Source organism: Haliotis rubra, unplaced genomic scaffold (genome assembly GCF_003918875.1).
Source record: "Haliotis rubra isolate DU_JTF1 unplaced genomic scaffold, ASM391887v1 Scf615, whole genome shotgun sequence".
NCBI classification, from domain to species: Eukaryota; Metazoa; Mollusca; class Gastropoda; order Lepetellida; family Haliotidae; genus Haliotis; species Haliotis rubra.
The window spans coordinates 446,506-459,542 of NW_025767319.1; positions in this window are offsets into that span (position 1 = coordinate 446,506).

Sequence of the window (13,037 nt, forward strand, 5' to 3'; positions counted from 1 at the left end):
TTGGTTCTCTTGATCTTTGAACTAATGATACTCAACAAAGAAGAAAGACAGCAGCATTTGTTCCATTGATTTTGTATAAAGGACCAAGGCCTGGTTCATATTTCTATTTGAACAAACTATGGCAAACACCATAAACACTGAACAGGCTTGGTTATGTGTACAACGCACATACAAACTTCACATCCTGAAGCAGCATGTGAAGGTACCTCCTCTGTGTTTCCTAGACATGCAATTGCCAAGTTAGCTATGCAGATACAGCCACAGGAATCTCCACGATTTGACAATATCTTTGTCTGCTTTAGCCCTTTCATACATCAATGCCATACTCTGCATGCCTTGGCTATATTTTGGATGGACCAGGTGGACCCCATGAACTGACAGAGACTGGTGTTCTTTCATGTGGATCCTTGAACGGTTCATGGGAGGTAAACACTACAATCTATGCTCTTGCAAACCTTTACATCGATTGTAGTGTTTACCTCCAATACTATCTGCTGCATTTTAGAAACTTCACTTCAAGAAATTCTTGTCTGAATACTCTCTTCCTCAAAATGTCATTATAGAATTGGAGACTTTCTGGATCTGCATCAGAAAGGACTCTGATAGAGGTCTTGGAATCAGAGGAGGTTACTGCATTTCTCAACGACTATGACCAGTTCCTGAATGAGACACGATCTGGAACTCATGGCAAAACAGCCCAATACTGGACAATGTCCATTGATCTGGTCAATCTGTACCTAATGTTCCGCAGAACTTGTAGCCACAATCAATTATTTTAAAATCGGGTTACATAAGCTTTGAAAGCAAACGGGGTTTGGACTGGATTTAAATGTAGCCGTAATATTCGGCGACGACTTTATGGAGTGGGTCTGCCATGAACTCGTCAAGTAAGCTATGGAGTAGGATGAGTACAGGGCGGTGCGTTCCCTGGTTGTCAGGCTATAATCGATTAACGTATCCATGGGACGTTGTAACCGGACGTTGTAACCGTACGGTGCCCATGAGACCTAAACTGTCGTACTGGCTGGTGAATTTCCCTCGACTTATGACTCGACACAGGGCGGCGTAAATATCGAGGCCACAGACGTCCACCCCAACGTGTCTGAACAACCATTTCTCGATCAATCTCCACATGTTGATAATGAGATACATAAGACGAATCTTTAATAAGAAGGGGGCAATACCGTGTCGTGAGGCACTGTCATCAATTCCTCTCGGACGAATCCCCTACCCGGTCCGTCTTGCAAGTAATACAAATTCGGTTTGTCGTCTTTGATGTCCACTCGGTCGACATGGTACGTTTTAATGGACCATACAGGGTCTGTGGCATGACATTTGTCCCCTCCTTCGAGTTCACCGGGCTGGTACAGATACCTCACGACGACCTGGTCCGTGGTTTTTTCTCTCGGCCGTGACGCGATGGCACAGCCAATTGGGTCGTCACAGATTTCATTCGAATGGCTTTGACGGGTCTTTTATCGAGGAGTCGTTGTTGATCGCCGACACCACTCGTGGTAAGCATACGACCCATTCCGTCGATCGTTTTTCTGGGTTCACCATCTCTCGGGCATACTGATGTCCGAACATACGCTCGGCTAAAGTCCTGTTGAATCTTTCGATGATTGGCGGCTACGGTGAGCTCCGGCCACGCCTCGTCTCACCTGCACTTCATGCTTCGATAACAGCTCCAACACGGCTCCCATGACCTCGCGTCCGGGATCTACATGTAATTCCGTCGGCCAGGTCAAGCGACTGCATTTGTAGATACGTTCCAAGGCCTTGGCAACTTGACTCGAATCTTTGGTCGTTAACGGCTCCGCTTCCTTGTAGCGACTGGCAACATCCACGACGGTCAGGTCGTACTTGTACATTTTGTTTCTCACCTTGTCGTGCGGGAGAAACAGGAGGTCGGCTTGATGGGTACGATTGGGTACGGAAATGTCAAACTTTCTTCTCGGGATGTATCGGGGAGCCGACAAGTACACTTGCCAAATCGCTTGTTTTTTAAGCCAAGCTTTGGCAGTATCCTCGGAGACACAAGTGGCTTTGGCTAGCTTAGGGATGGCGCCTACACCTTTCCAGTAACCCCGAGGGCTGTAGTAAACCTTCTCCATGATGTATACACGCTATTATCCATTCAATAGTCTGTCTAGACCACGACTCATACAGTGGCGTTTCCTTTAGTGGGGGTATCGGAAACACCCAACGAGTCGAGGTCTATAGCTATAAGTGTGGATGCCATCGTTCGCAATCCATTGTTTGGTATCCATGGGCGACAGCGAGGTCTTGTTGAGGGTGATGCCGTAGATGTTGCGTTTGTCACTTCTCAACGCGTTCATGGGGTGTTTGAACGTGCGTTTATCGAAGAGAGCCTGACGGTGTGTTTGATGAGTTGTTTCACCACGTATTTCTTGACCCCTTTCACCTTTTGGATCTGGCTGTTGTCGGCTTCAGGATGGAATACACCTTGGGTCTCAATCCGACATATTCGGTGATGGGTGTCCGCGCATTTGTCCTTCATCTTGCTGAGGACCTTTTTATTGGTCGTGCTGTGTAGGGCGTGGTCTGGGGGGTAATCGCTGGTGTCGTACAAGTGGCTGTGTTTCGCCATGTCCTCGTACACGTCCTCGGTACGAATTTCCATGAGCAGTGAATCCGTGTCCGTGTTCATCACTTCACATCGATCGCCGTATTGATTTTTTAACTCTTTGTAGTAGACATCGTACCTGAGATGTTTGGAGAGGTCGAGGATGCTCATCCCCACGTAGACGGGCTGGTTGAGCTTAATATGGCTTTTGTTCATGTGTAGCTGCCAAGTCATTATCGATTAGCTTGCTCCGGTTGAATGCCGGGCTGGCTCTGAGTTTCCTGAGTTTTTCTCCTCGTGAGATCGCACGAGTTTTACGTTGACGCGTTTCCTCAAGTTTTCCATGGTTTTACCGAACACCGAGTTGTTCATCAGTTTGTAGAGGTTTTTCTCGAAGTAGCTGGTGGCCTTTTTCTCAGCTCGGTGTTCAACCGAATGTAAGGTTCCATCCAGGGACTTTGATCAAATTTGAGCACCCGATGTATTTTAGTCAGCTTCATGCCCAGCGACAAGTACAGTTGCAGATTCCAATAGTGCACCCCGTACTTGGTCTTGTGCATCAACTTTGGAACGAGTTTTTCCATGTTGGCCAGCTTGTTTTTTCCGAACAAAGCGTGTTGATAGTCTGACTTCCAGTCTCGGTTCACCGTCAACTGTTCGGGAGCCAGCGGATAGCTGTTGTGAGCAGCGTGCAATGCTGCGGGATACTCCAAATCCACTTCGAGGATGTAGCCTTTGTTCGAATCTGGCGAGATGCTCGTGATATCGATCTCATTGTCCAACCACTTGAACCCGCCTGTAGGTAGAGACTGGCTCATGGCCCAGCCGTACAGGTTGTTGGCGTCAAGATAGAGGAGGTGATTGGTGGGCTTGCTCGAGTCGTAGCTTACCACGTATTTGTTGTTGGCTTTCACGTACCGTTTGGAGACCACGGAAATCACACCGCGCATGTTCTCGATGAAGAGATGCATGTCGTATCCGTGAGCAATTCCAGTTTGACTCTGGTTTTCTTCAAGAGCGCATCCCATGAGAGACCAGGGCTGGTGTAGTACCAAGCGGGGTCGAGTTGATTCTGTTTCAAACACGTCGTTCTGAACGTCTCGAACACGTCGGCCAGCAGCAGCACATCCGTTTTGAAGTACAGGTTGTGGTAGTCGCCCAGATTCTTGCAACCCAGTTTGTTCCACACGTTCTGAGCGTGGTCGTAATTGTCCTGGGAGATATGGGATTCGGTCAAGTTGCTGTAAAATCGGTCAATGGGAGGTAGTCGGGTCTCGTCGAACTTAGGCCAATCGTCCATGTACTCGTACGGGTACCTGCCCTTTTTGAGCAGCAGAGGTCGAGTCGCCTCATCGGTGTATCGATGGGTGATGGTGAAGGTATCGTTGGCCTTGACCAAGCTGTCAAGCGACAACAGGAGGAACTGAGCACTGTCGATAAATCTCAGACCGTTGAGTGAGAAGGAGATGTATTTCTCCATGTTGTTGGGGATGCACTTGATATCGCCATCGATGTTCAAGATGGCCTGCATGATCAAGTGAGCATCGTACCCTCTGAAATTGTGGAAGACCGCGGGGATGTTGATTTTTTGGGATCGATTTTAAGTTGCACGCATTGTGAGTGGCACCTCGATACCGGCCGGTGATGTGACTATGATCTCTCACAACATCCCCGTTCAGGGGTTGGTCGCACACGTAGCAATGCTGAGCCTTTTGTGAGCGAGTTTATCCTCTGGCGTGATATCCATGGGGGCAGGGTCCAACAAAGCTTCCCTGATGTTTTTTTCTTCGCGTTGTAAGAACGTGAGAAACGTTTCAGCTGCGTCGGGACCTCGGTAGATCACGGGAGTCTCCGTTTCACCGTCACATCGAAGGACCACGTACCCGAACCCGCAGGCTTGGTGTTCTTGCATTTTGTATGTAAAACTTTTTCCCGGGGATGGCACGATGTGGTCGACCCGTTTGATGAGCACTTTGAAGTCGGCGTAAATAACGTAAGGTGATGAATTTTAAGATGTTTTCATGTTCTCGAGGCAATTCGATTCGGATCGCCATCTCTCCCACGCCTCGGCAATCCTCCCGGTGTGCTTCCAGCAGGTTGGCTCACGTGAAGCCGTGCAGACATCGTTAGCAGAAATGTTTCTTTTCTCTATGCGTCGATTGATCGTACAACAGTCTGCTCAGACTTTCAATATGTGTATAGTGATAATTACCCTGAATATCATCGGGCATGGAGCTGATTCGGTGTACGATGGTCATATTGCCTTTGTGACCGAAGACGTTGATGGCTAAATGGTTTAGTTTTTCAAATCGGGTACAGTAGGAGATGGGTGTGGGTTTAACTTAGCCATCCCAGTTAAGCTCGTCGTTTTTGCGATAGCTTGAAGGTCTATTCTTATTAATAGCTACTGGAAATAAGCCAGCTCTCTTGGAATATACTGCACAAGAATCGTCTTTATTTTTAATGTTATTAATGGCTTTTCTATTTCTGTAGTAAGGTGGCAAGTCTAGGTACGATTCGCCTTTGAATGGTACGTAGTTCGCTATATCCAAATAGATGGTGTTGATACTTCCCACAACCCACCCAGAGTCCCTGTGCGTCCATCGTTCTAACGATTCTTGTATTTTTTGTAGCGAGGTATCGAGGTGTTGAAGGGATCGAGAAGGATTGAAGTACGACTTCCTGCTTGCCTCTGAAATAGGGCTCGATGGACATCTGTCTGCTGTTTGTTGAGCGACATGTGGATGGTCAACTGGTATTTAATACGTTTTAAATCATCGAACTCTTCTTTGACTTTGTCGGCGATCAGGGGCTTGACGCTGTTGATGTTGATGTTAGACTGGACGATCATTTTCCAGCCTCTCAGATACTTACCCACAGCATGGTCTGTCGGCACGAATCTCAACTCGACCGGCTCGGTGTCTTCCAGCAAGGTGAGCAGTTGGGCTTTCCTCATGTGAGAATAACCCTCCAATCCAGGTTCTTTAGCTCGGAGTTTGAGCTCCCGTAAAGTAGGGGGTTTGACATATTTCATGTCGAGCAAGGTAAGCAGTTGGGGTTTCCTAATGCGAGAGAAAAACCCGCCAATCCAAGACTTTTAAGATCAGACGGTTCTTGAGATCCGCATGAAAGTCAAAGTCTTGATTTGCTATATCCACATGCAAAGTCAAATGTCTAATTGGTTGTTTTCAAAGGGAGATAACTCCATCAGCCTTCTCTTTTGAACTGAAGTGCTCATAAAATCTTTTTTTAAATTTTTATTCTGAGGAGTCGGTTACGTTCGTTGAGATAATCTTTTTTCGTCTCATAAATCAGTAGGTTTCGGACCACGTCTGCTCCGTGGGCTTTACATACACCATAATGGCTTTTCACTCCAATACCGCATACCGGGCACGTGTAATTCACGAAACCCTTTTGAATGGACATCATGTGTATGCCGCAGTACTCCTCGGTCCTGCATTTCTTGCTGTAAGTCTCGGCTTTCCCAGAAGCACGTATTGACAACATTACGGAGCGGGTCTCATCTTCGCTATATGCACTTAGATATATTTTAGTCTAATTGTTTGGCAATCATTCTGGTGGTGGCTAATCCTAAGGCCACAAAAATCAGCTCCCTGTCTTGCTTGTGCCTTGGGAGGGGTGTAATACTGAGATAGAGTGGGTTCACCGCCGAGGGGTTCCAATCGTTTGCCGGTGATCAGGTAGTATTGTTGCATGGTGTCGTCGACGTCCTTGAATGTTCGAAGCGGCGTGGTTTTCGCGTTGGAGTTGGGCATTGATGAAATCGATTCTCTGCATGTGTTTTTTCGCGTACTCGGCTTGCGCGGCTGGCAGTTGCTCCACGGCTAAATCATGTCGTTTCCGTTTTGCTTCGATCTCGGCGGCATTGGATGTGCGTAATTTGGAGAAGAGATAATTGCTCCCCGAAAAGGCCAGGGCATTCACTAATGCCCCACCGATCATCATCGCGATCGTGGCCATGTATTTATATATACTTTTCTTACTTCAATATGTTTTCCGGAATGATGCCTTGCTTAACGAGCATCTCTTTGGTGCCTATCGCCAGTCCCAAGTCAAACACGAGCATGCTCATGTCTTGCAGGTTGAAATCGAATTTGGGTGCCAGTCGTTTGGTGATCATTTTGCTCAAATGAGCTTAGCCTATGGCCATTCTGCTGATCACGGCAGCTTGATATGCATCGTTGACGAATGTTTTTCCGTCGGCGGTAGACATGATTATAATATGATGTGTGGGTTTGTCCTCTAAATGTTTTGTTATGGGTGGTGGTGTTGTCTTTTTGTTTTGTTGATACAGCCATACGCCTGCAGTGATACCCACGACAGTGGCTACCACGACGTACGGAATCCATGGTATGATAGGAATCGATTTCTGATGCCTAGCTAATGCCCCTTTTTTACCGGCGGCTACTCTTTTCGGATTCTTGGGTTTCTTCGTGACGGTATCAATCGCTTGCTGAGGTGTCGAAGTCGGCTCCGTCATCTTGTATCACATTAATCGCGCATTTATGTTTAAATTGACAGTGCTCTGTCGTAATGATGGCCGCGGTGATGGGAGCTAAGAACACACCGTATCGGTGATACAGCTCACAACTGAGCATGTTCATGGCGTGACCGATAAACGGATCTTTGTCGAGATCTTCGCACAAGTAAGGTCGACGTTCCGGTGGAATGGGAAGCAGAGACGAAGCGATCACGGTGTAGAATTGCGTTAGAGTCGACCCTATGGTTTTCGTCATTTCAGCGCCGAATCGGGCTTTGTATCTCATGTACAGTTTATCGATGTCTCCCTCAGACATATTATAAATATTTTCGGTGGTGATGTTTTCACCCAAACATTGTTTCCCCTTCCCACCCACGACGAGGGCCACGAGTCTTTCACGCTTGTCCCCGACGCGGGAGGACGCATCTTCACCCTCCTTCTCCTCCTCGGATATAATTTGTTCAAGCATGTGGTCCAACTCCATCTTCTAATACATCAATCGGATTTTAAATCTAATATAATGAAATCCTGCATAACCCAAACAGAATGAGATGAATGTCAGGTAAAACAACACGGCAATTTCAAACGTCGTCATGGGTTTTTATATATAAAGGCTATACATTTAATTTGCTAAGAATAGCTAAGCTATTTACTAAACATTGCTAAGCAGTTTGCTAAGCATTGCTAGAAGTTTGCTAAGCATTGCTAAGCTATTTTCTAAACATTGCTAAGCAGTTTGCTAAGCATTGCTAGAAGTTTGCTAAGCATTGCTAAGCTATTTTCTAAACATTGCTAAGCAGTTTGCTAAGCATTGCTAAGCTATTTACTAAGCGTTGCTAAGCATTGCTAAGCTATTTACTAAGCGTTGCTAAGCATTGCTAAGCATTGCTAAGCTATTTACTAAGCATTGCTAAGCTAGCTTACCGTATAAGCCACGGGTTGGTCTGTTTTCAATAGGAGTTTGGCGTGTTTCGTTTGGGCTAACAAGGTTCTCACGCGTTCTCGTTTGGGTTTGGTGGGGATGACGTCGTTTTCCCTTAAACATTCCTCGAACGAATCCCTGTCCTTGCAGTGAAACAGGGCGACCCATCGCGTCTGTTCCCTGAGGTCTTTCAGGACCTAGTTGAATTTTTGCGTCAGCACCCAAACGCTGTGTTTCATATGACGTCCCGAAAACGCTAAATACGATAGCATGTCTCTCTTTTTGGTGATCTCTTTATTCACGCTGCAATCGTCTAGGATAAACAGCGTAGATTCTCCCTCAAACTTCTCGTGAATGTACTCCCGGGTCGATTTTATACACCTCTGCATCGTTCATCACCCATGCTCTCTCCGAGTACGTTTTATTGACGCGTATTGTAGGGCAAAGAATCACGATATGATCGAACACCTCCCGATAGTACGCTTCCAGCAGGTCCAATACAAAAACGGACTTCCCACATCCCGCCTGACTGCACACGCTGGTGCAGTGTGGCTCTAGAGGCAGATCAATTGAGGGCTTGCACGAATCTTCCATTGTCTATATTAAGCTTCGCATCCATAATGACGTACAAATATAGGTTTAATTTACCCTGGTTTTGAGCGACGTCCGCTCCCATGAAGTAGATCGTCGTCCGTGGATTGCATGTCCAACCCCAGCACGTACTTGGTCATTAGGTATTGCCCTAGTGTGACGCAATCGCATTGAATTCCGGTGAGCGCTTGATCGCCGGTAATTTTTGGATCTTGTCCCACTGCTGGTAAGCGCGCATGCCTCGGCATTCAAATGGCGGAAATTCTTCCACCAGCAGGATCAAAATGCCTTTCATCGATCGAGCGGGCACATTCAGGTTAATATTCCACAACGTGTCGCTCTTGTTCACAACGATCTTCCGGTGTCACAGTACGCGATCGTACAGGATGGCTAGCGTTCCTGAATACTGGATGTGAATTTGTCGAGCCAAGACCGGATTCGTGACCTTGTCGAACTCCAACGAAATATTGTCGATTGGTGTAGCTGCCTCCCTCGCCGCTCTCCGTAAAAATAACCTGGCTATAAGCGTTGAACATCAGTTCGTATTCCAGCCTATCGCCCAGAGCGGCTTGGTAAAATGGCATGTGCCCCTCCAGCAACTTGAAGTCGAGCTGGATGCAAAATCGGTTCCCGAACGCCTCGGCGATGGCCCTGTGTTTATTCGCCATCACAGAGATTTCGGCCTGTTCGAAACCGTACCCCACGCGCAACTGACCATAGGCCGGAAAAAATCCCCTGGTACTATATGTTTTCCCGTTCGCTTGGAGTTCTCCAGAGGTCCGTGTAACTGAAGAACACGTCACTGTCGTCGATGCTTTATATCTCATTTCGCTGATTTTGATCATCGTTTTTTTGACAATGGCTCGCTCCAGGTTTGCCATGACTTCTCGTTTAGCATCATCCGATTTGAAAGTGATCTGAAAAGACAGGTGAGCTGTTCCAGGGATGATGACGTTGTTCTCCCCAGGTCTGGAAATCGCACCAGCAGCGTTTGATTTCATCGATCATGCGCGGGTTGTTGGTGATGGACACGGACTGACGCACGGCTCTGACGCCAAACGGTTCCCTCAATCTTCGGAAAGGATCTAGCTTTCGTCCATATGTTAATGACAGCGTTTATATTGAAAGTATGTTTTATATCTTTAATATAACAGAACCATGGCTGAAGATATTCCTATGGATGATTTGGGGAACCCCGTTGCTCGATGATGATGATTACGCAGACACCCTGTTCCCGAGTGAAAGCATAGGCGATACCATGTTAAAAACGGCCGTGGACGATTATTACGACACCATAAGGCAAAAGGAAAATCTCACCCCTCTTTATCGCGATTGTTCTAAGTTTGAAATCGATGATCAAGGGACAGTACGTCTGAAAGAGGCTCCAGAGGTCCATCTCATGAACAAACACACAAGAAAACCTCTCGCCTTGTCCACGCTGGCCGGTCGTCACGGTGTCCCCTTTGTCCGAGATCAATTAAACATCCGAGGGTACGGCGGTGCACGACCCAAACAACTTCCCCCGAAGACCACCCAGGCTTTACACAAGGTGTGGACTGAGCTGAGTGCCATGGCGAACGCGATCGATCAAAACAATTTACAAGACGTACCGCAACACGCGCAAGAAGCCTCGAACGACATAGAAAAAATATTGGCCCGCATACATAGAAGAACCCTTGCCTGGGTTCGAATTTCCTTCGGGAACTGCGAGGGATAGACAAGGAACCATTGTTGGATCGTGGACAACATGGCTAAACTGAAAGAACTTCGACGATCGGATACGACAACCAAACGCGAACAAGCGGATGATATGAACGACGACATCAGCCGACAGCGGATCGAGACAAGTCTACATCAGTTGCACAACGAATGATTGACCCGATAAGAAGCGGCGTCGTACAACCGAGATCAGTCGCATTCGCGAAACCATCGACCGACACCACGTTAGCCAAACGGCTTAAAACGTTTTTCAGGGAACAAGGGGTTACCATCTCCAGCGTTCTAACAGCTTTGGGTTTCATCATATCGACCCTGGTCCTAACACTGACAGGACGCAGGGGAAGCACACCACCAAGCCCAGCACCACCACCCAAAAAAGGTGGCGACGTCAGAGACTGGATAAAAAAACAGTTGAAATCGCTCAGGGAAGCCCTTGCGAGACTGGCCGGCAAAGCCGCGGAAGCCCTGCCCGGCATCTTGGGCAGCATCATGTCCTGGTTGCTGGGCTCGTTGCCGAAAACGGTCACGTGGATCGGCCAGAACCTGTGGGCGGTTGTCGTCGGCGTGGCCGGCCTGCTGTACGTTGCCGCTAAAGAATTTTTAACCAAATGAGGCACACCCCAACCATGATCCCGCCGACCACGAGCACCATTTTACGATCGAGGTGTTGCTGATGTTCGACCTCCTCGCGTGGTGGTGATGGTTGAACGCTGGGCTCTGGTGCTGGTGGCGGCGTCACGATCCCTGTTTCACCGGTATGCGTGGGCGGTGGGATGTGAATCACGTTGACATTGGGATTGACGCCCAGTTTCTGATCGGCGGACGCGATGACGATTTCGTTGTTGTAGCCCACCACTTTGTGGATCCTCAGTCACATGTCGCTCGAAGCCATGTACAGTTCCACACCGAACACATAATCGACTTTTGACCGGGCGTATTCCAACGTGTCCTGGTAACGCCAGATGGAACTCGGTAAATCCACCGGTCTGGTGATGGCATCCTCGACGTTCGACGCGAACTGTTTCTGCACATCGTAGGCCGTCCCTTGACCCACGATGCCGGAATGCGTTTGCGACTGAGCGCCCAGCAGCGACCACACGTACGATCAAATCGATTCGTTCAGTCTGACAACATCGGGACGAGTAAACCCCTTCGACGTATCCAACATATATACTTTCCAATCGACTTCAGCGTATTGAGGCAGCTCCACCTTTTGAACGGTGAAAGCAACACTGCCTTTAAAATTCATACGATCATCTCGCCATTCATTACTCGACAGAGCAAAGTCCTGTCGGAGCCAACCCCTTTTCAGTAAACCATCACTGACTTCTTTCACGGATTTCGCTCCACTGTATGGAATGCCCAACCCGTGGATTCGTACCCGGTATACGCCAATCCATATTCGGATCGATTTCGAATTCACCGCAAATCCGTTCGTAAGCTCGCCGATCGTATGGATTGTTAGACGCATCCCACACCTAGTCCTGTGGCATCAGACGCTGATCTCTTTGAGGATGCATCTGATCTGGTAATACACGTGAAAATAAAACACCCCCTGACTCAGCACATCAAGACGTGTGTCGTTCAAGGTCACGCCACACCGGTCGTCGCGCACCACACGGTGAAAATGAATTGATTCTGCCAGAACTGCATCGGGTTGTGAAACCATGCTTGGACTGCCTTGACGTTCATGACCGAAAGCCTATACTTTGAAAAAACATCGATAAATCGAGTTCGGAAGAGGGAACCCTTCTTCGCATCCACCACGATTTTCATGTGCGTGAGATCGGTAGCACTTAAATTATCGCTTTTAGGATAAATCAGTCCAGGCTGGTACTTGGGTGTAGACATATTGAATGTATATTATAATGTCATGTATATGTGTAACATGTTCGTTACACTCCCAGGAATCATTAGCGGCGAGCCCGTTCAACTGCTACACGCAATCGATAACACATCGGGACGACTCGAAGTCGATCTCACCTTCTACCCACTTTGGCCAAATATCTGTCAACATCAAGGGAACAACAGGCTATTCATCGATGGCAAATGCCATGATTTGTCCAACAGTTATTACAGCGTTTGTATGTTGAACGACGAAATTTTCAAACCCATTGGAGCCCATATCAAACTCAACGAATCGAATGGCACGCTGAAGTTGACGGCTGGGGAAAACCCATCCGACTCGGTAAAGCCTTGGCGAGAACGCTTGGGTTGACGTCGAACGAAATACGACCTCGCGAGACAGTTACGGGTTCGAAATTAGCGAACCTCGTGGTCTATCACGAACTGTTCATACATCTCGATCGGGTAAGCACGACCGATAATATTCAAGGCGAACACCCTTCCATGCTGCTAAGAGCCATGCCCATCAAAACGGAAAAGTGCAACGACGGTCAAACCAAATCCATTTTAGATATAAAGCATAAACCAATGCATATCGGTTATCTAAACGCCACCACGCTGCACGTAAAACAATGACTCAAGCTTCGGGTCCCGGAACAACCATGCGTGTATGAAAATGCGCCAACCTAGCGATCTCCGACCTCGGGGACACGCGCGGCTTCGACGAACCCGGGGTCGAAGGCAAAATATATATGATTTGGAATTAAGAAACATAACTTACAGGCGAGTGGAAGTCCGGTGGTGGTGGTGGTAACCTAGGAGATTTAGACGATGTCGTCACTGGAGGGCTGAGGAAAAACACCCAGTACAAT